This window comes from Nuphar pumila, chromosome 16, assembly GCF_984573655.1.
Source record: "Nuphar pumila chromosome 16, dmNupPumi1.hap1.1, whole genome shotgun sequence".
Taxonomy (NCBI): Eukaryota; Viridiplantae; Streptophyta; class Magnoliopsida; order Nymphaeales; family Nymphaeaceae; genus Nuphar; species Nuphar pumila.
In genome coordinates this window covers 21,069,724-21,094,922 of record NC_143264.1, presented here as the reverse complement: position 1 = coordinate 21,094,922, position 25,199 = coordinate 21,069,724, and the positions used below count along the sequence as shown (strand labels likewise).

General features: G+C 35.0%; 1 protein-coding gene across 1 annotated transcript in view; it reads left to right on the top strand.

Moving 5' to 3' along the window:
- ATZW10 (centromere/kinetochore protein, putative (ZW10)) overlaps positions 1-5,267 on the top strand; it is a 152,328-nt gene extending 147,061 nt beyond the window's left edge. The window contains exon 16 of the transcript XR_016428304.1: positions 5,139-5,267. The gene's annotated coding sequence lies outside the window, so the exon portion shown is untranslated. The remainder of the gene's footprint in view (positions 1-5,138) is intronic.
- The last annotated feature ends 19,932 nt before the right edge of the window (positions 5,268-25,199 follow it).

Below are 25,199 nucleotides of genomic sequence, written 5' to 3'. Positions count from 1 at the left end.
TTTGCAGAATAGTCTCTATTCTCATATCTGTATCTCTTCGATCCTACTTTGAAACTTGTGTTTTTATAGTTGTTGAAAAGCTAAGACGCAGGTTTGTAACATTTTTGTTTTGAGTCAAAACTGAAAACCCCTTTCGGGTTCTCGTTTTTTAGTTCCAAAACTATAATAGAAACATGTTTTGCAATCTAAAACATATGTGACTATGCCTTTTATGCTTGTTCTATATTATTTTTTGGCCACCTGCGCTAAAAATCAAGAAAAACTGAAAAAAAGAAAGAGACAGTTCGAGACGTTAGCTTTTCAATGCCACCAAGATCACTTTGATCTAATGAATGATTGAGGAGAAATGTTCTTTAAAAGATAGATTGTTTGGTTGTTTTAGTCTGTAGGGCATGCTTTTATTCTAGTTTTAAAACTCAAAAAATGGGAACCCTAGAGGAGTTTTCTGTTCTGATTCAAAACATAAAAATTATATGAAAAAAGATTGGATAATTTGACTTGATTTCTTAAAAGCCCTATAATTTTTATATTCTCCTGATGTCCAAAATTACAAATATTTGACATTGTTAGGATCCTTTTACCTTTCACAACTGTGAATTTAGGCATTTTTGCGATAAAATTGTATCGTATTCCAGCTATCCAACACCCGCTTAAATTTAGAATTGCAAGTTTTTTATGTGAATTTAGACCTCACGAACATCACATAAATTTATTTGTGAAATTTAGATGAAACTTAAACTACTAAAATTGCAAATATCTTACTTGTTTTGCATATAATAAAATATTTTGCATAAATATATTTGTAAAATACCACAAAATTTCATAATGTTTCACATACTTCTCGAAATTGCATAAATTTATATGTGAAATACTTACTACTGATTTTGTAAATATCTTATTTTTTTGCATATATTGCATGCTCTCGCATGAAATTATTTGCAAATCTCTAGATATCACAAATATCGTATTTAAATATTTATGAAACTATGACAAATATGTGATATTTTTTATTTTTTGCAATTTTTTTGAATTTACTTATTCACATATATGCTCCAAAATCTTGTGAAGTATATTTGCGAAAAGTTTACTAATCGACAAAAAATGGATAGTTTTGCAAAATTGTTTTTCCAAAAATTATTTTTTCATGTATAGACAAGTCAATGTGATTAATATAGAACTAAATAAAGTTGGTTTTGCACAAAATCAGATAAATTGAAGTTTAACAATTACAAAGTTGCATTCAATACATGGGCTTCATTAGAAAGTTATAGTTAAAGTTTAACTTGATCAATCCAATTACAAATGTAAATTTAACTTGATCTATTACAAATGTGCTTATTTATCCACAACTCAACTAGCTGGACAGACTCTTTCGGCACCTCTCTAGCTGATGTCTCTACTTTTCATTGTCTTTCGCACTCTTGGAAGCTATTTTTTTCATGTGCTTGTAGAACTTGATTATATGATTCCTCATATCCATGACATCTTGCTGAAAATAACCCTTTTTTAGAAAACAATTAACTACAACGAACATCTCAAACTAATGAAAAACTAACGTATAAACACATACCTACATGAAGTTCATTCTTCAATTTATGTCCAAGTATTGCATATATTATATGACAAATATAAAAGTCATACTTATAAAATAAGAAAATACCAAGTGAAAAACATGTACATGTACGAAATGAGTTAACAAACAAATGCAAAGTAATTACCCATTCTCTTGTTGAAAAATACCCTCTATCCTCTGCGTTTTCCAATCTTTGTAATAGTCGAACCTAAATTGCACTAAAAAAAATGAACCTGTAACACATATGTAGGAAAAGGAGATAACAAATATACATAAAAAAAGAGATAACACACAAAAAACGGAGTACATTATTAAGTTATGTTATTGTACTATTTGTTTAAGCTTTTTATCTGCTAAATATGTATTCTGTGTGAAATTGTATAGTCTGAAGTCATTTTTCTTTATGCCTATTTTTCAAAGAACCTAGTGCTTGTTACCCCAGTTGAAAAGATTTAAGAGTTACAACATAAATATAGTGTAACATCGTTGTGCACATGAAAATTTATTTGTAATTTTGTAAATTTATGTAAAAACATATTATGTCAGCATCAAGGAAATGATACGAAAAGTCGTTGCTCTTCAAGCAGTTAGTTGCCCCACATCACTGCCCTTTAGTTGAGACCATTTGTTGTGAACATACAAGGTTTATTAATCGACATTTAAGCAATATAAATATTATTTTTATTACTCAGAGAAATATGAGGTAAGGTAAAGGGTCTTCGGCAAGTTGTCTCTTTCCCTATCCTCGTTGTGAGCCACTTGGAGTCTTTTTACAAATCTTGCTAAATGTTACACGGTAAATCCAGTGGGATAACAAAAGAACAAACTAAGTTACATGCAAATGTAACAAAAAAACAAATAAATTAACATGCAAAACTAATACTTATGTCACTTGCCAAAAGAGTTTCTTTACTAAACTCATACTCTTTCGGCTCTGGGATGTTCTCTTCTATAGCTTTTCCTTTCCTCATTAACTTGTTTTAACAACAAAATAAATTGTATATGATTAATATCAAATATACACATGATTCAGGATATTGCTTATACCTCATGTACCACCGATTGTTTCTTACTCTTCGAAACTCAGGGCCCTTTGAATCCCTTTCTTATGAAAGAATTTGTACGAACATACATCTCAAACTACTTAGATATACACATAAAGAAGCAATTAATTAAAAAACATTGAATATATATATATATATATATATATATATATATATAAATAATTAATTAAAAAACACTAGATATACACACAAAGAAGTAATTTATTAAACAACACTAGATATATATGCATACTGTTATTCGTGGTGTTGTCTGTTGTGACCAAATTCACCACATACATTGCACTTGTATGACACAACATCCCTGTGTTTTGTTCTCCGTTTGTTAACCTTAGGTCCTCCTGCTTTGCGAACCACTTTTAGTGAATAGATAGCTATAAGAGTAGGTGGGTGGGATATTATCCGTCATCGAAAAGAATGAATATTGATTATATATAGCTCGATATGATTTAACTTTGAACCACTTGTTACAGTAATCCTTTGACATGTGATCGTATGTTCGCAAGGAATCTCGCTAACCTGTCACTCTTCATAAGAACACAAGCGCCTCTGAAGATCAACATTATAATCGTGAGATCGGTCACGAGCTTCATACTATTACCAAAGGCAATGCATTACTTACACATGTATTTGTTGTGCCTTTTTCTTCAGTTCTTCTGGCTTTTCTTTTACCTTCGACACTACAACACCTGTCATATGCTTCTCTACAATCTTTTTCTCAAACAATTTCATCAGCATGAAATGAAACTTTTCAATAAGTGAAATTAAGTGCTTTTCACGTATGGCGAGAATTCATGAATTGAAGCTCTCCGTTATATTTTATACTTTAGCCCTTTCAGACATCATCATTAAATGCCTATAATGCCTATAACAACCATGGTAGTGTACTTTAGTTCTTTTAATGTTTGTGTACAATGATCCCTAACCCCATTACACCAACACAAGAACAATAAATATTAACTAAAGGACAAGTAAACAATCATAAATCTTCTACAACAATATATATTTCTATAAAAAAATTGTAAACATAGTAAACCTAAAACGAAAGTCGATCATAAGGATGATACTATAACTTCCTTATAAATACGCATGGGGATGCACAGATATATATTGTATGAAACTCATCTTTTGAACCTGTAGATGAAAAAGTCGATCACAAGGATGATACCGCAATCTTCACAGAATGCAGGAATCGCCACAAAGGTTCTATAGAAAAGTTCTTTATAGACACAAATGAGAAGAAAAAACCTTTAAAAAAAATGAGTATATATATGATTCAACAAAATTACAACTATTAAGAAAAATCATATATAATAAAAAATATGCAAATATGTATGTAGCATATTTATACGAAAGAGTCAGATATTTGCAATTTTGGAGGTTTCAATTTCACCCAAAATTCACAAATAAATTTATTAGAGTTCGTGAGGTCTAAATTCTCATAAAAAAACTTGTGATTCTGCATTTAAGTGGGAGGTGAAACTAGCCAATGTGTAGTACGATTTTATCACAAAAATGCTTAAATTAGCAGTTACAGAGGGTAAAAGGGTCCTAACAATGTTGAATATAAAAAATTGTAGGGTTTTAGAGAACCAGGTTAAATTACTTGAACAATACGATCATTTTTCAAAAATTATAGGCATGTCTCAAATGACTGTAAAAATGCATGTTTTCAACATCGGATCAAATAGATACAAATCTGAGAACAAAGATTGTTCTGCAGAAAATATATGTGATTTTTTTCCTAAATATATGTGATTTTTCTTCTCTATATATATGTAAAGTTCCTCCTATATATGTGATTTTTCTCTTATGTTTATGGAGTTCCTCTTAAACATGTTATTTCCTCCTAAAAATGTGATTGTCTCTTAAATATATGTGGAGTTGCTCCTATACATCCAATTTTTTCTTAAATACATGTGGAGTTACTCATATACATCCAATTTTTTTCTAAATATATGTGGAGTTCCTCCTATATATGCAAATTTTCTTTTAAACATGCAATTTTCTCTTATATATATATATATATATATATATATATATATATATATATATGTGTGTGTGTGTGTGTGTGTGTGTGTGTGTGTGTGTGTGATTTTCTAAGTTTAACATGATGTTTGCACCTATTTTTATGTGAACTTTTAAGGTATATGTAAAATATAAAATTAGTCAGATATTTGTGAAGTTTTGAGTCTCGAGTTTAACAAGATGTTTGCACTTATTTTTATTCAGACTTTCTTATTTTATGTGTATATTTTGTACAAACTTCTTCATCGCTTATATTTTTTGTAGACTTTCTTATCCTTGTGAATATTTTAGTTAGACATTCTCATCCTCGCATATATTTTATGTGAACTTCCTCATTTTTACCTATATTGAACAGTCTATCTTTCATAGGATGTTTCTCCCTAATCTCTCATCAGATTAAGGTGATCTTGGTGGTATTAGAAAGCTAACGTCTTGATCTATCTTTTTTATTTTTGTTTTTCATATTTTTGGTGCAGGTGGTTGAAAAATATCATAGAACAAACAGAAAAGGTGTAGTCATGCCTGTTGATCTATTATTTTAGGAATACTTTTAGGGTTGTGTTTCAGTGTCCGTTCATCATTTTTTAGTGAATCAAGTATCATTCAAAAGATATTTCTGTATAGTTTTTTTTTTCCTTTTTTGTGTTTTTCTAGAATCCTTCATTTTATGGGTCAAAATATCTTTTGAAGATAGATTGTTGTGTTCTAGTCTGTAGAATATGTTTTTATTTTAGTTTTAGAACTCAGAAACGGGAACATTAAAGAGATTTTTGGCTCTGACTCAAAACATGAAAGTTATATTCTTATGTCTTAGCATTTCAATGACTACGATTGTAAAAATACAAGTTTTCAATGTTAGATCAGATAGATACAAATTTGAGAAGAACTGTTTTGAAAAAATAGTCACATATTTAGGCGAAAGTTCGCATGTGCAAAGGGTAAAAAAGTTTTTTTAAATTCAGATATTTGCAATTTTAAACATGAGAAAAATATAAAAAATTATAAGGATTTCGAAAAACATGTCAAATTAGCCGTACAGTAAGATCATTTTCCGTTATAAAGATGTTGCAAAGAGTGGGAAGAGTGAGTGTGGAGTGTATGCATTTTGCACTTGTTAACAACGAATGGACTTGTCACCACCATTGTTTTGATTCTACCTTCCAGTTTTTACATCCAATTAAAATTAGCATTAGATAAAGCAAGCTTTTTTTTTTCACTAGAATGAATTCCTTGCGTGACTACAAAATCCCGAAGCAATTTAATCATAAAAGAACATTTGCAATCTTATTGATCATAGCTGCTAATCTTATCACACAAAGATTGAAAATCTGAGGTCTTCTGAATGGTCAATGAGGTAAAAAAAGTACGAGCTTCTAGTGCACTAAATCGAGGGATTTTTTGTCTTGATTTTTTTAACCTTTTTATTATAAATTTGCGTCAAACTAATCCACATGAATATTTTCAAGTGGTCAATCAATTTCCAAAGACTTTTAAAAGAATGATGAGACATAGGATACTAGGTTTACGGGATGATAGAAGTTTTATAATGAAGTTATTGAATTTTATTTTAAATATTGATGCTCAAAAGAGGTAACGAAGACAATTAAATATTTGATCCACAATCGTGAGACTCAATAGGGGTAACAAAGAAAGTTGGATATTTGATTCATAATCGTGAAGCTCAATGTGAGTGACAATGAAAATTGGATATTTGTAATCGTTTATGAAGTTTTGCTCTCTTTTCTTCGCCTTTTTCTCCACTTTTTTCCTTTTTCTTTTTTCTTGTCGAAATAAAGCGTCCTTTTTATTTTTGCCACTAACATTAAAACCCAAGGCTAGGCGATGGCTTAAACAACCACCTAGTCTAAGTACTAGGCACTAAGACCTGGCGATAGCTCACACAACCACTAAATTTAGACATTGGGATCTAGGATCGGGCAATGGCTTGTACAATCACCATGTTCAAGCAATAATGGGCCTTTTGCATTTTTTTAGGACTTTTTTTTTTGTTATCTTTTGTGTTCTCTTTTTTTTTTTTACATATTGCCTCTAAAAAGATGTCTCTTGGATTCTTTCATTTTCACGTGGCCTTTTGAAAGAGTGAATGAGTATTTTCAAGACAAGATGAAAACATATAGGTTTTTCTTTATGGAAAATAATTATACAGTCTTTGTAAAATGGAGGGTTTTCTAAAATGCTTTGCAATTTACCAAAATCTTTTTCATGTCCAAAATTTTGATTCTCAAATTTTTAGGACATTTTTACCCCTTTCAAACCTCCTCTAACATTTGTGTGAACCTCTTGACGTTTGCACAAGTATAGTGTGAACCTCTTGATGTTCGTATGTGAACCTCTTGAAGTTCATATGCGAACCTCCTAACATTTGTATAAATATGTTTCTAATCTCTTGGGTGATTTTAATTACAAAAGATGACCATATGAAAATGAAGTGTTTCAAAAAATGCCTGACAATTTATCAAATTCATCAAATGGACAATTCTATAGGTTCTCAATATTTTTAGAACCTTTTTACGCTTCTCATGTGTGAACCTCATGATTTTTGTAACTTTCATGCGAATTTTCTCAAAAATATGCAAAATAGCCTCTCTTCTTAGATCTATATCTCAATCATCCAACATTAAAAATCCACATTTTTATAGCTTTTGGAAAGTTGAGACATGGATCTTGAACTTTTCTGTTTTAAGTTAGAATCGAAAACCCCTCTAAGGTTCTCGTTTCTGATATCCAAAATCAGAACATAAAATTGTTTTGCTTTGTTAGAACCGAACAATCTGTGTTCTAGAAGGCATTTCTTTTCAACCGTGCATCAAATCGATGTAATCTTAATGGTGTTATAAAGTCAATGTCTTGATCTTCTTCTATTATTTTTTCTATTTTTATGAGTTCTTGACACATATGGCCAAAAAATAGTATATAATCACCAGGATAGGCGCAACTGCCCCTATTCTTCTCCTATTTTAGGAATGTTCTCGTTGTGGTATCTCAACATTCATTCATCATTTTCTAGTAAACAAAATATCGTTAGAAATATATTTTTGTCTATAATCTCTGCTCTTTTTTGTGTTTTTTTGGATTCCTTTATTTTCTGGGTCAAAAATCAGTGACAAGATGAAGTGTCGAAGAATAAAGTGTTGTCGATTTATGTTTCGTCGAAAATGAAACGTTGCATTTAATGTGGCAATAATTTTGCACACTGAAAAAAATTTTTGCATCGCTGCATGCAAAACTTCATGAATTTCGTAAAAACATTTTATGAATTTTGCAAACTTTTCAGGAATTTCATAACCAACAACACAAAACTCTTGACGAACTTCACAAGTAATATCGCGATTTGTGTGCTATAGATGTGAAATTTCTCATGAATTTTGCATGGGGGTTGTAAATTTCTTTTTTCTTGCAAAATTTCCTATTCGCCTCCACCATTCGCAAGAGATTCACTGAAAAAATTGTTGGAGGGAGCCAAAATTCAAGGTTTGCGAAAATAGGGCATCTGGATGCAAAAACAAGGTTGAGAAATGAAGCATGATTTTTTTACAAAATGAAGTAGCTCACACATTGCATTCATTCCATTCTTTTACAAAATGAAGTGTCTCATACATTGCATTCATTTCATTCTTTTACAAAATGAATTTGCTCATACATTGCATGGGGAGAAAATATCATCATTGTCTAATACATCTTAAGGGCTTTCACAGTTCATTAAAGTGGAGCCCCCCCATCGATTCTATATCATCATCCTTCGCATTCTCTATGATGAGAACAAATTTTTTTGCTGATCAACTTTTGCACTCATGAACAACTCATATACTTTTGGTTTACTATCCCACTCATACCATAAGATCTCATTGTCGATGCTTTTATTGAAAAAAACTGACCATCGATGAAGTACTGTCGATCTTTTCACCGCTGATGCTTTTATCGAAAAAACTCACTATCAATGAAGTGTCATCTATCTTCTCACCATTGATGCTTTTACTGAAAGAAACTCATTGTCAACGAAGTATCGTCGATCTTCTTACTGTCGATGCTTTTATCGAAAAAAATCACTATTGATGAAGTATCGTTGATCTTTTCACCACCAATGCTTTTATCGAAAAAACTCAATGTCGATGAAGTGTCGTCGATCTTCTCATCGTTGATGCTTTTACCAAAAAAACTCGCTATCGGTAAAGTGTCGCTCATGCTTTTACAGAAAAAACTCACTATCGATGAAGTGTCACCCATGCTTTCAGGGTTTTCCACTGTCGATGAACTGCTACCGATGAGAGATTTTTCCAAAGCCAGAATGTCACCTGAATATCGGTGGAATGTTGCCAAAAAGATTGAGGACTACTAGTTGGGGACCAAAGAAACCTTAGGGTTGTAAAAATAGGGCATCAACATGCAAATAAGGGTTTGTGAAATGAGGCGTCATTTATATAGATAGGAATTTTGCAAGAAAAGTTAATTTCACAATACCATTGTGATACTCCTTGAGAATTTTGCAATATAGGACTTTTGCAAGTTTTTAGTAATTTCACAATACTTTATGCAATACTTAGGAATTTCGCAAGATAAAGGATTTTCACAATAATTTTTGAAATATTATAATATTAGTTGCGATTTTGTTGACGAGTTTTGCAAGACCGTCAACTTTTAGCATCGTGACTAGCGAAAATTGAAAATACACAGTTGTGAGGTGTAAAAGCATTCAAAAAAAATGAGAACCTGTGGAATTGTCCATTTGGCAGATTTGGTAAATTGTGGGGCATTTCAAAAAACACATCGAATTTATCGTACAATACTATCATTTTTCATTTTTATTATACTTTATGGTTCGCAACATATTTGTGCAAATGTCAGGAGGTCTACGCAAATATATTTAAAGTTTTGCAACATATTTGTATGAGCGTTAAAAGATTCACAACATATTTGTGTGATCATTAGGAAGTTCGCATGCGAACGTTAGGAGGTTTACAATATTATTTATGCAAACATCAGGTGGTTCACTACATATTTGTGCCAACATCAGGAGGTTTACATGCGAACGTTAGGAGGTTCACAACATATTTGTGTGAATGTTAGAAGGTTTGCATGCAAACGCCAAGAGGTTTTCATGCAAACATCAGGAGGTTCTCATGCAAGCATCAGAGGAGGTTCGGATCTGAATGTTAGAGGAGGTTCACAATATATATATATGTATGTGTGAATGTCAGGAGGAGGATTAAAAAGGATAAAAATGTTCTAAAAAAAATAGGAATTAGAATTTTGGACATGAGGAGGATTTCAATAAATTATAAGGCATTTTAAAAAATGTGCCATTTTATAAGGACAGTACAATTATTTTCTATTTTCTTTATATGATGGTGTGACCTACTTAGTCATCTTCAGGGATGCTTGAAGAGGTGGAAGGTGCCAGCACATTAGGCAAAAAAAATTCCATGGTTGACCAAAGGAGGAAAGAGGCAAAATCAAAGCAAAAGGTTGCTTTGCCATCTTTAATCAAAATAGTTTTTCCTCTAAGTGAATTATACTGATCTTATGATAAAGAAAATATAATTACACATGCCCCTATATGTTTTTTTATTTTATTTTTAGGACTCACTTATAAATTCATCCTTTGTTTTCCTTGCAAGCTAATTTATCATCTTGTGATTTTTTCTCATGAAGGATTCCACTTTTCAACTTTATTTTTACAATAATAGGAAGAGACAAAACCTTGTTAATTATGTGCACAAAAACAAGAACTTTCCCAGAAACCATAGATTTAGAACCTCTTCAGGAAAAGCTAAATCCAATAAAAAAAACTAAACTTTTGAATAAACCAAAAAAAATTAGAAGTCTTATTATTCTCTAAATGCTTTAATTCTTATCAAATTTTGATCTTGAGCATCTCTTGTTGATAGTTCTTCTCTCTTGAGCCTAATGAACATTCATCGGTAAGACTTTTCACTAAAAATTGATTTCAAGGGAGTGATACATTCACTCAAGAATGTAATGGAGGTGTAGGTAGCACAAGGAAAATGGGAAGAAGATGTGGGTTGGGTGCTTGGGAAACAAGTGAGAAGGGTTATGGGGGTCAGTTAGCTTGAGAAGAGAAAGAGAAAATGTAATACCCCTGATTTATAACTTTATTTTTAGAGTAATTTTTTTATGCAAGTCCTTATCTATGGTATTTCTCCAACCAAACTAAGCTCTAGGAAGTCAATTTATGCGTAAGCGCTAGTGTTTAATATCCCACTACATCAAAGTTCGAGAAAGAGACATCCAATGACAAAAACCCTTTATCAAGAAAACATAAAGAGCACAAAAAATGTGAAATCAAGAATGCTACAGACATCATATCAAACCAGCAACTAATCAAAATATATTTCATAAATTTAAAAATTATCATTCACACTAAATTAATTTAAATTATTCATAACAGGTTGTTTTGAAAGCTCAAGCTCAATATGCTCCGTAGGAAAATCAATGTTATATTTTTGAAATTTTTATCTTTTGAGATTTTTGAAATATCTAGACTTTTTTAGAATTTTGAATAAGACAGAAACATCAAAAAAAATGGAAGGTTTGATAAAGACTTTTGTGATCTCATCCACAGACATAGAGGAATTCTGGAATGAGAAGGAAGCAGTGCCATCTCCAAACAAAGACAAAGACAAATTTTTGGGTTTTTAATTTTTTATTTTATTTTATTTTATACATTTTTTAATGATAAGGTACAAGATCAAGATCATGATTACTTGTTTGAGGATTGGGTATTGCTACCCAGTTCTTGATCGAACTCACGATCATCCACCTTAATGAAATCTCCAAGTACAAATGTAGAACTTGAATCAAAAGTTAATCCAGACAACAAAGAATCCAATTCTAAGGCTATGGGATCTAAGTCTATGATCGTATTATCCTCTAGGTTTTTCAGATTTTTTGTGGGAGGCATTGGGGAGTTGAAATCTATATCGCCAGGTGCTTTTAGGTAAATGGGAGTAGGTCTAGTCCTTCGGGGAATCCTTCAAAACCTTTTGGGTGGAACCTGAATCAAATCTTTGTCCACTTAGAAGAGCCCCGTAGTCCAAAATATGCCTATTTTGAGTCAAATGGTCATGGTGATTCTCTTCAACACCTTCTATATGATCTTGAATGCACAGATATACCGAATATTGGCTCTTTGAACAACTTATACTAGTAGGTTAATTCTTTATGATATTTGATACCATGCCTCTTTTTTCAGTAAATGGCTTCTACTGGTTTATGTACTTCTTGCTCAGGTTTCAGACTCATTATGTTCATTTATTCCCAACACCATCTCCGAGTCTCCAAATAAGAGAAGTAGGGGTCCATGGGTTCAAGAGGTTGTTCTTCAAGCCATGAATTATCTAATTATGGGTAAGAAAAAGGTATATGCTTGTTCTCCTCATTCATCTATTCTAGTTCTTTTTTTATGTGCTCTTGGGCATCTTTTTCTGAGGTGAACTGTATTTTTTTTATTTTTGACCCATTCATCATATTCTTCTTGGATCTAGATGGTTGTATCCAAGTAGCAAATGAGTCTATAGAATTGATATCAGCTGATGCCCCAGATATTGACTTCATAAGATAGTGGATTAGGCTCAAAGGGGAGTCCTTGAAACTCGTCATCACTTTTTCCTTCCTCTTTTGGAATCATTATCTTCTTTGGATAGACCTATACTTCAAGGGTATGGTTTCTTAGGGAAGAGTTTCTCTATGTAAGATTCATATTGATCAGGTATAACCCATCTTCTTTAATCATAGTGATCCTGACAGAACAATCTTAGTGATCCATACCATTGTATTTCATGGCAAAGTTCATCGAGAGCTTGATCTAGGAACTCCCTCCACTTTTTTTTACCTAGGTTCCAATGTGCTCTTTGATGGGATTCTCATTCTTTAGTCATGATTGATCCTTTTTTCTTGTTCAAGGTCATCCCACTAAGTGAGACCAAGGTTAGCAGTAAAAACTCTAATTTCTAGCTTAATGCTAGCTTGACTTCATATGTTCATGGCATGGAAGGTTCTAGGATTGGTGCGACAAGATCTATGGGATATGGCTCATCTCCTTCTTCATCTGAAGTGGGAGGCTCCTATGCGGGTGTAGTTAAAGCCAAGACATATTTTGGTTACTCAAGAGGCTCCATTATCGGTTTGATTAAGGCTATGACATGCTCTACTTCGTATTTTGGAGTGGGTTCTTTTGCTTCAACATCTAATTGGTAGAGTTCCTTACATAGATAGAATTTCCAACAACTATTAGTGGGTTTTGTCTTGAATGCTTTCTTCAAATCTTCCCAATCACAGTAGTTGAGTTCTACTGCTTGCCTTAAATATAGATCATTCCACCCTTTGAGAGTTTCTCTCCAGCAGGCGTAGATCTGCATGGTCGCCTAAGGTATTGTCCTTGAATGGATGGTGGAGATGTTTTTTCATCTACAATCTCCCTTGATGAAAATGGTCCCAGGACGGTTGGGATTCATTTTTTTCGAAATCCTCTCAAACAAAGGTGCACCATGACAAATTTGTTAACTCGATCTTCTTATCGAGCTTTAGGTTTTGACCCCATTTTCCTAGTTTTGCTCTTTCTGCAAATAGGACATTTTCAAGTTTACTAGGTTGGACCAGACTCTTTTGGATTTGGATCCTTCTGCATAGGACCCTGCTTTGGTCTTTTATGGTCCTGAGTAGTTTTGACACTGTCATACAAGCTAGTGTTTTTGAATAACGAGGCCAGACCTTTGAGGCTTGACTAATCATTTGATTCTTCTTCTAGAATGGTCTCAAGATTTAGCATTTCTTTCGAGACAAAATGAGGAAATTTCGACTGTTTTCTGGTCTTTGATTTCTTTTCTTCTTTTTTGTTATATCATAATCCCTCTCTAGAGTTAGTCTTTGAGACTTGGATAGGAATTCAAATTCCTTGATTGTCCTTTCCTAATCCTTTGAAGGGTAAATAGTCCATCTTTAGGATCATAGGTCATCCTTTTGTGAACTTGGCGAATCCAAGATAAAATCTATATTTTTTTAATTCAGAGTCCAATTATTTTCACTAGATTAAAGAATTTGGGTCTTATAGTTGTCACTTCAGAGGTTCTATCTGTATTTGATTGGATAACTGACATAGAAGTCTCTCCCTTGTCCTAGATGGAAGGAATATCAGATAGTTGCTCAGGATGAGGGGTCATAGGTTGCACCACTCTAATAGTCAGATCATCAGCAAATACCACGATGATTTTATCTTTCCATGGTATTTTGACATACTGGTGATAAGTAGACAAAATTGTTTTTAGTTTATGGATCTAAGGTCTACCCAAAAGAAGATTATAGGACGCAAGAATGTCTACCACATAAAATATAGTTTGGTGGGATATTGGTCTAATTTCAACATTCATTGTTATTGTACCCATGGTTGTAGTAATATTTCCATCATAGCCATTTTTTTGGATGATGTGGTTTCCGAATTTGGATCGAGTCACGTTTAACTTTCGAGTAATGAAATAAGGACATATGTTGAGACCTCTACCACCATCCACTAAGAAGTTGGGAATTGAGTATTGTTTGATCTAAATAGGAATGTGCAGTGCTTTGTTATGATGGAAGACAAGCTTTAGAGATTCATCATTTGAGAAGGTGATCGGCACCTAGGTCATGACTTGGGACACCAAGGTTACCAAACTTTTTGGGCCTGTTGCTGAAGGTATTTTGATTTTGTTCAGAATACCTTGCAACACCTATTGCTGTTCAAACACTCTTGTCAATTCTAAAACAAAAATTGGTGCAATGATTTTGGATATATGACTTTGGATGTTGTATTGTCCTTTTTTGTTGACTCTGCTCCAACAAGAGTAGTTGAAAGTTCTTGTTTTGGTACATGTTGTGGACGAGGACCAATCTAGTGAGGAAGAAGGGTTAGCACCTTTTTAGAGGTAATCTGGTTGGTAGATCTGTCCTGACTTGGTGAGGTTTCTGACCTCTCTTGCCATGGTATGTTTCGAAAGGATTTAGAGGAGAGGTCGTGTTTGTGACTCCTATTTTTGGACACCACTCTATTTTATGAGTTTGGTGATTTTTCTTATGGACTTATCCAAATACACACCATTTACTTCTTTTTATCTTTTGATTAATCTTGCTTGTTTTGTCCCACCTTGACAACTGGAATGATGGTCCATTTTGGAACTAGATTATACTAACATTTGTATTCTTCACTCACAGTTATTGTAACACTTGTGATTCTCCCTAATATTAATTAAATAAAGTTGCATTTTTATGTCCGATATATGTATGCAAATTTTAAAATTTTATTTATATCTGGATCCCAGATAATTTTTATAATGGATATTGGATATATTAAATATGGATCCAAACCCTAGTATTTGGATCTAATATGGGTTTGGATTAGCCTTTGGATTTAGACCCTCAATTAAAGAGTTTGGATCAAAATTAAATGTGTAATTGGATCTCGAATATAATAAATAATGAATTTTGGATATGTCAAATACGAAACTAAACTCCAATGTTTGGATTTAATTTATAGATTTTGGATATATTGGATATGGATATAAACCCTAGTATTTGGATCCGATATGAGTTTATGGATTTGGACTCTTAAATAAATTAATAGAATTGAATCCAACCCACTTGGATTGAATATAGTAACATGTGGAACTAATCACAAATGGATTGGACCCTCATATGGGACACAACTAATGTGGGATCCATTTACACTAATTTAGAGCCCATATGGATGGGTCTCTAATTAGATGAGATGAGCCTAAGAGGGTGGGACGACCCCACCTCTCTATCCCTCTTACTTAGTTAGTTGTTAGTTAATTAATCAATTAAAAACAAGGTCAAACATAGCAGCATGATTAAGTAGGAGTTTTAAATTGGTAGGGAGTTTACAAAATAGATAAAACATGGAAATCACAAACCTAATGGGACTCTCTCCCCTATCCACACGATTTGGCGGAGACATGCCCATATTAATTAGACTAAAGGGGGGGAGAGGGCCATAAAAGGGACCCCTCACAAGCCCTCTTATAACTCTCTCTCCTCTCATAATTCTCTCTTATCTCTCACCCTTAGATTTTTTTTTCTTTCCTATTTAAACCCCATAGGAAGACCCTATACAGATGGTATTATAGAAGCCATTAAAGTATTCGTACGAAGGTGGTGAAGCTTCACATCGACATCAAACACCTGGAAATTTTCCGTTATATGCAATTTTAGGTAGGATTTTATTGACTTATGTGTATGCATAGCACCAAGGGTGAATATGCATGTTTGATTAAATTTTCATACATGTATTATAGATGAAATTAGTCCAAAACATGTGTTTGGACCAATATCCCATGATTTCGGAAGGCTACAAGCCACCGAATGAATTTGTACCAAAAACATTTTTTAGAAAAACCAAAACTCACTAAAGTTCTTCATAAAAATTGTGTTCAATATTCTTAAATAATCATGGATGTTTATTTGAAATGATCAGCATGTATAAAGCCTATTTAAATTGATATTTGTAGTTCAGACCTAAATCATTTTTTATATAAAACCACATTTTATAACAGACCAGAATCAGCCTCTTTACCTTAAATAAGTTCAGCCTTAAATTGTTTCACAAAACTTAGATTTATATTTAGTCCAAAACATCATTATTCCATATAAAGGTAACATGCAGCAAATATTTCATGTAGAATGTAGTTATATTGCATACAAACCATTTTTTTTGTTTTTTTTATGGACCCTGTTACTCTATTAGTCACTTTCTTATGCACAATATAATGCAAATGTGAGGAACCTCCATCTTCTCCACCCTCTGTTTCGCTGTTGTCTTACCGCGACACACCAACATCATCGAAGAAACCCATGCTAGAGGAGCCAACCCCACCAAGAAGGGGGTTGCAGTTGAAATTTGAGTCACCATCTTCCCCACTTCAGTCTTCTCCTCCAAGATTGTCGTACCATGAAGCTTCATTATTGAGGAGACCCGTGTTGGAGGAACCTCCAAGAAGGCGGTCTGTGAGATTGCAGGAGCCCCACGTTCACCATCAACATCTCTTCTGTGCTTGCCATATCGATAATTCTTTATTGTAAATCGATAATTCTTTGTTGTAATTTTATAATTCTTTGTTGTAAATCGATAATTCTTTGTTGTAATGTTATAATTCTTTATTGTAATTCTACAATAGAAATCATACTATAAATATTATAAAAAATCGATACTACAAAATGCATAATATCTTACAAATCAATATACAACAATTGAGCATAATATATTATAAATCGATACAGAAATTCAACATAATAGCTTACAAACTAATATTAACAAACAAAACCATATCTCACAAATCGTTACTAGAAAAAACATATTATCTTACAAATCGATATACGATAATTCAGCATAATATATTACAAATCGATATTAACAACCAAAACAATATCTCATAAATCGATTCTAGAAAACACATATAATCTTACAAATCGATATACAACAATTCAGCATAATATATTACAAATCGGAATACGTCAATTCAGTATAATATCCTACAAATCGATATACGGCAATTCAGCAAAATATATTATAAATTGATATTAACAAACAAAACAATATCTCACAAAATGACACTAAAAACACTTAATATCTTACAAGTCGATATACGACAATTCAACATAATATATTACAAATCGATATTAACAACAAAAACAATAACTCACAAATCTATTTTAGAAAGCACATAATATCTTACAAATTGATATACGACAATTCAACATAATATATTACAAATCGATATTAAGCAATTCAGCATAATATCTTACAAATCAATATACGACAATTCAGCATAATATATTACAAATTGATATTAAAAACCAAAACAATATCTCCCAAATCGACACTAGAAAACACATAATATCTTGTAAATCGATATACGACAATTCAACATAATATATTATAAATCGATAATAACAAACAAAATAATATCTCACAAATCGACACAAGAAAACCCATAATATCTTACAAATCGATATACGCCAATTCAGCATAATATATTATAAATCGATAGTAACAAACAAAATAATATCTCACAAAAAATGATATAATATCTTATAAATTATAAGATGTGTCGATTTGCAAGATATTTGTATTATGATTTTGAAACATGTGCCTGTAGAATTTACATTATTGCAATTTGAGCACTTGAAGTGGCGATTTGCGTATACAACACACATGTGTCGGGTTCGTAATTTTGGTTTATGGATCAATGTGAATTTTGTACACAGTCTTACAAAATTTGTATACACAATCTACAAAATTTGTTACAAATGTCTGTACACAAAAAAATTGAAAATTGAAAGTTGAACCAAAAATTGTTATTTCTCTCTCTCTCAGCAGTAGAACATAACCCTCTTCATGTTATCCTCGAGAACTGTAATGCCCCAGAATCTCAACTTGGAAAATCCTTTAGATTTTTTTTTTTGAAAAACATTGCACGAAGTGGAAAAACCAAAAAGGAAAAACAAGTGGAAACTCTGGGTGGGTTAGAGAGTGAGCAACAAGAAGAAACATTTTATTAATACTGTTTACAAAATGATACAACATTTCTCTTTACAAAAGACAACTGCCAAGATCTTCAATGTTCTAGAGTGTGGGTTCAGTCCTCCGCTGCACATCGAGTTCCATTGCACACCTAGAAAACACCACCTGTATCTCCATAAAACGGAGTCAGTACTCTTGCGAGTGGTGAGACAAACAAAAACACAATATACCAATATGTGGAGAACGAAAACAAAGCTAACATAAAGCAATAACATTATCATTCATTCACCATTGTTGCACATGTATAACATAAGCAAGTATGGAGGCAGTAAGCAAACTGAAAACGGAGCAATAAGTGATAACGACTAGTAATAGCATGTTTTTCAAAAAACACAGATCAATGCAATTAGTTGATTATGCAAGTAAACGGTACAAAGTTACATGCATCGATATGAGGCAATTTGAAAACCCTTACCAAAATGAGTAATGTCTTTAACATTTCATAATCAGACATGTGTATAAGAGGAAGGGTATATGAGAATACGTATCTCATACATAAGTGAGCTCAACTCACGAGGTGGGGCCATCGCCCACCCAAAACTTGCCAAGGAGTTCCAACATTCATGAAGTCTCATAAGACCATTATAACCTCACCATATGCCTCGAGTCCCTTTGTACTCACGGGATGCATTGAGTGCCCAAAATGATTCGTGTGTCCACAATAACAAATATGAAAATACGCTAGCATTCAATTGTGCACTTGATAAGGTGTCATTCACAAACACTATGCATTCTGTTTCACAAAGGTGGTAATATGAGCAAGAGTGTGAAACCACACTATGTGCATTTACTTGTTACGCTCTATTTATATATATATATATATATCTTTGCTTTGGTAATCGCGCACATCATCCATGATGTGATGAGTCAAAATCTACAGAATTTGTCAAGGCAATGGGAACCCGTGCCTTATGCTCACATGCAGCCCCAAAAACTGCAGCCTCGAGGCCCGCTAATGAGGCTAGAAAGCACGAAGAGTAGCTTCCCACGAGAGAGGGAAAAACCCAGTGGGCTAAGCGCGAGTCTGGCCATATCGGACCCGCCAGCTCACGAGTCACACGGTGTCATGGGGCACCACATGCACACACAGCAGGGCTTAGTTTAGGCAGCATTGCTGAACCGAAAAGGGGCAGCTGACTACGCTGCAAGGCATCTACATTCAGTTCGTTGCAGGGACCGAACCACCTGGACCAAGTGGGTTTGGTCCAGGAAAAAACCACAGGAGTGGGTCTTGACAACAGTAAATAGCCCAAGTCTAGACCGACTGGTCCAGACCCATGCTAGGCTTGCTCAGACCTGAGCACGGTCTGGACCGGGCGTCCAGACCCGAGTGTGGTTCAGCCACCACCGAAGAGAGGGGTGCAGGCCCACCTGCCTGCACCTGATTGCAGCCCACCTGCCGCAACCTGGTTGCAGCAGGCCCATGAACGCCAACCTTAGCCTAGCGAAAAGGGTGAAATGCCCTTAACCGAACCCAGTTCTGCCAAGGGCCCCTGACAGGTCTGGACCATATTCGGTCGAGACCATGTCAGGCCAAGGGAAACTGAATCCCACAACCACCCGAATTAGGGCTCGACTATGGGTCATGCCAGACCATTATAAAGGAAAAGAGGAAGGCGCCCAGGCTGACCCGATGGTCGTCGGCCTGGGGTCACCCACTGCTGGACACGTCCAACAGTCTGAACTGGTCCAACCAAACAGAAAAGGGCCATGGCGTCCATGGCCAGACAGAACAGAAAAAAAAAGAAAAACAAAGCGAAGGGGAAAAATAATTGGTGCGTCCCACCATGGCTCGGCCTGACTAGCCCATGCTAGCAGTACCCGAACCCAAGAGAGTTGGCTCAACTGAGTAAGGTTGCTGGGCATAGGGTTGGTCTACGACCTCCTTGCCAACCAAATAACCCCGTAGTAGCTCAGATTCGCTGCCATAGCTGAGCAAAACTGTGGGCTACCACGAAACATGCAACCAAGAGAAGGAGAAAGGATGAAAACACAGAAATACAACATGGGTTTATGCTACCTTACAACTACTTTGCATAAAAGAAAATACATGAAAGCATGCTTAACGAGATCCACAATCATGGAAAAAGTGGAATGGTAGCTCACCTCCGAAGGCTTCAAATGACGTAGAGAAGCTTAGGAGCTTCTACAAAAGTGGTGCTTAGCACCCACATACACACACCCCATGGTTTTGAGGAAGGAGAAGAGAATGAGAGAGAAAGAAGGAAAGAGAGAGAGAGGAAAAATTGCCAATTAGAGTTTCCTCTATTTTTCAAGGTTTAAGTAGGTAGGATTTATCAAATGGATGGTCTAAATTAATTCTCAACAAAAGAACGGCTGGGATGTGTTTCACACCCACCCATGTAGTGGCATACTTCAGATTCCTCAAGTGTGCGTTCCACGCTCCCTATAGGACTCTCCTATTTGAAATTATTCAAAAAACCTTTCAAAAATGCCATTTAAGAAGGTTTCTATTTGCCATTAAAGTTAATGAAAAAATACAAGGGGAGTGTGCCATTTTGGTTGCACTTGAGTTCTTTCAAGAATGCCATGGGCTGCCGCCCGCTTGGCCAACCCATGGCTAGCATCCAAATAGGAAGATGGGTTTTTACACCCATGTCACCGCCCAGCTGGTCAACCCTTCACCAGTTGGCCCACCAAGGCCATAAACATCCTAAATGGGGGTCTGCCAAGGGCTTGGGTTGCCCCCGGTTGGACCTAGCTCAAAGACGATTTATTTCAAAAAAATATATATAATGTCTTTTTAATTCTTTATTCAAAACTGAAAAAAATATCACGACATATGTCTATTTTAAAAATTCCCAATTACCATTAAATTTTCAAAGCTCCTTCGTAAGCTTTTTCATTGTTTGCGAGAATTGCTCTCGTTACGACTCGTATACTATCAATATAGGTTTTCTAGTAATTTATATGAAATAACAAGGTTTTTTTCTTGTTTGGGTCTCAAATTCGAGGATTGACTAATCTAATATATTATGAATTTACTGTAAGGTTCTCAAAATTTAAATTTTTGTCTCTTGCGAAAATCGCTCTCGTTATGACCCACATCTTATCAATGTACGCTTTCTAGTAATTCACATAAAATAACGAGTTTTTTTCCTCGTTTGGGTCTCAAATTCAAGGATAAACTAAATATATACATTATGAATTTACCTTAGAATTTTCAGAAATTAATTTGTCCAGAATTGTACTCATATCACTTCGTACATTTTCCTTAAACAATTTCAGATCTCGTATATCCATACTTATATAGATATATATATGTATAATGCATAACTATATGCGAAAACCTCGTAATTAACACAAGCCATTTACCGTCACTGAATTACATCATACATTGCATTTTTTCAGAAAAATCTCGGATCTTATATTCTACCCTCCTTAAAAAGGATTTCATTCGCGAAATCACAAACATTAAACAATAACAAAAATGGTTAGAACTCCTCTGACGGTGCCTAATTGGCAATAGCTAAGTCCCTAGTAGACTTCCTCGAACAAAACTTGGCAATATGCCCCGGTTGGCCACACTTGAAACATTTGCCATCATAGAGAGGGCAAACTCCAAAAGGATGATCTTTATCGCATCGTCGACACATTCGCTGGACATTCGGTCACTGGGATTGCCTTTATTGGCGATTCTGATGTCCTTTCTGACGCTTTCGCTTTTTAGTAGGTGGCGAGGACTCCTTCCTACTGGGATTCTTCTCACTGGTACGCCCTTGAATCTTGTTCTGCAACTCGGTCTGATCTTCTTCCAATAGTGTTGCTACCTCTATAGCCTCATCGAGTGACTTTGGCCCGCTAGTGAACACCTGGGTCCCCACAGTAGGCCTCAAACCATGAGCTAATTTCATTGCTTGTTTCTTTTCTGCGACGTAAATATTTGGAGAATATCGCTCCAAGAATATCGCTCCAAATAACGAAACTTAGTAATATAATCAGACATGGTCGTCGTCCCCTGTTGCAGGTCTAGGAATTCCTGTATCTTCTTACTTTATTCATGCTTAGGAAAATACGCCGAGTTAAGAACTTCGATAAATTCATCCCACGTAACATTCTTGTCTTTGAATTTAACTCAAGAGATCGTGTCCCACCACTTCTCAGCATGGTCTTTCAAACGATAGGTACCAAAGTTCACTTTCTGCTCCTCGAGAACATTCAAAACATGAACAATACGTTTTATCTCACGTATCCACGACTCCACAGCCTTCGGTCTTACCCTCAAAAGTAGGAAAATCCAATTCCATGAAACACTTATAGGTAACTATACTTATGTTTTGCCCACCTTGGGCTACGTGTTGAAGGTTCACGCCTATCTGTTGCATTGCAACCACTTGTTGTTGCACAACTTTTGCAAGGTTGCTCACAGTGCCCATGATATCGTTGCACCTGGCCTCCCATGCCATCTATCAGGACAAAAAAACATAATGATTAATCGATAGGTCTGACAACTAACCTCGATAAATAATGATCGCCACAATATTTCAAAAGTCAATGAGCGCACTACACACAACTCGGGCAAATGCCACATTGCAACTCAATTGCGTAGCAACACCATCTACAAACATGTTCTTCGAACAACCTCAAGCGACACCACACAAGGCCGCTATCGCTAGAAAATCACCATTCTAGACGACCATTGTTAGAGAATCACCACTCTAACTCACCATACAGAGAGTCACCACTCCGACAACAAAACAAAGAGCCACCACTCGAAGGACATTGTTAGAGAATCACCACCCTAATGACATTATTGAAGAATCATCACTTCAACTACTTCATTAGAGAATCACCACTCTAATGACACTGTTAGAGAATCACCACCCTAACGGCATTGTTGAAGAATCACCACTTCAACTACATCATTAGGGAATCACTACCCTAATGGCATCTTTAGAGAATCACCACCATAATGGTATTGCTGGAGAGTCACCACTCCAACAGCCTTCATTAGAGAATCACCACTCTAATGGCATCGTTAGGGAATCACCACCCTAGTGGCATCGTCAGAGAGTCACCACTCTAACGGCATTGCTGGAGAATAACCACTCCAACAACCTTCATTAGAGAATCATTACTCTAATGGCATCGTTAGGGAATCACTACCCTAGCGACATTGTTAGAGAGTCACCACTCTAACAGCATTGCTGAAGAATCACTACTCCAACAACCTTCATTAGAGAATCACTACTCTAATGGTATTGTTAGGGAATCACCACCCTAGCGGCATCATCAGAGAGTCACCACTCTAACAGTATCATTAGAGCATCACCACCCTAATGACAACGTTGGCACTACCAGGAATCACCACCTGAGCCAACACAACACCACAATCCCTCTGACTGTGGTTGAGAAACAAGAATTTCCAAAACGCTCTCTCAGAAGCAACAACATCGAGAAGCGTGGTGCTAAATAGTCTCCACAATGACCCTCTCAGGAGTCAATTACCATCACCGACAACACAAAAGCCACATACTAGGCGCACAACTGAATGTTTTCATAACCAAGAACAATTGGGGATCTACAACATCCTCCAACAAGGAACTCAAAGGCTCAACCGACACAGATAAGGCTTTCACCTTCTGTCCGAAGATTACACCCGGAGAGGTACCCTTCATCAAAGACAGGGTCACAAACACCTCCAACGAAGTTAGAGAAGAAAAAACACTAACTTAGAGTCTCATCAAACGACTCTTATCAAAACCACATCGTCTTTAACACAATTGGTGCAACTGTTTGATATTCGTTATGATTCATCCATCATCTCCACTTAAGTAATGTGGAACGAGAAGGTGAAATACACATGCAGTCTCTAGGTCTAGGACAAAAACTTCAACTCTCGCAGGAGTTGACACAAACTAGCTTGGGAAACTATATCCACAAGCATTGAAGCACTATCGTTCAAGAATTCTATACCAAATTTCAATTGACACTTAAATCTCTAAGTGTCCCCCCCAAGCCACAATAGGTGAAAAAGCTCAGCACACTGAGACCAATTCACCTTACGAATTCTATTTGCATGGCAGTCTGAACCTCTTGGTTACGACACTCGATACCTTGAGCCAATTCATACAAGGCCTTAAGCGTAAAATCATGTTTCACATCAGACGACAACCGAAATATCATTCAAATTTATCTAAAATGTAGGAGGAACAATTATGCAACAAAAACATAATTCTACTAAATTAGGCATACTTACAGTGCGATGGTCGATGCGTGTAGAGGCTTGAACCACACTCCTAAAACATTGCTTTGATACCAAAACTGTAATGCCCCAGAATCTCAACTTGGAAAATCCTTTAGATTTTTAGGAATTTTTTTTTTGAAAAACATTGCACGAAGTGGAAAAACCAAAAAGGAAAAACATGTGGAAACTCTGGGCGGGTTAGAGAGTGAGCAAAAAGAAGAAACATTTTATTAATACTGTTTACAAAATGATACAACATTTCTCTTTACAAAAGACAACTGCCAAGATCTTCAATGTTCTAGAGTGTGGGTTCAGTCCTCCGCTGCACATCGAGTTCCATCGCACACCTAGAAAACACCACCTGTATCTCCATAAAACGGAGTCAGTACTCTTGCGATTTGGTGAGACAAACAAAAACACAATATACCAATATGTGGAGAACGAAAACAAAGCTAACATAAAGCAATAACATTATCATTCATTCACCATTGTTGCACATGTATAACATAAGCAAGTATGGAGGCAGTAAGCAAACTGAAAACAGAGCAATAAGTGATAACGACTAGTAATAGCATGCTTTTCAAAAAACTTAGATCAATGCAATTAGTTGATTATGCAGGTAAACGGTACAAAGTTACATGCATCGCTATGAGGCAATTTGAAAACCCTTACCAAAATGAGTAATGTCTTTAACATTTCATAATCAGACATGTGCATAAG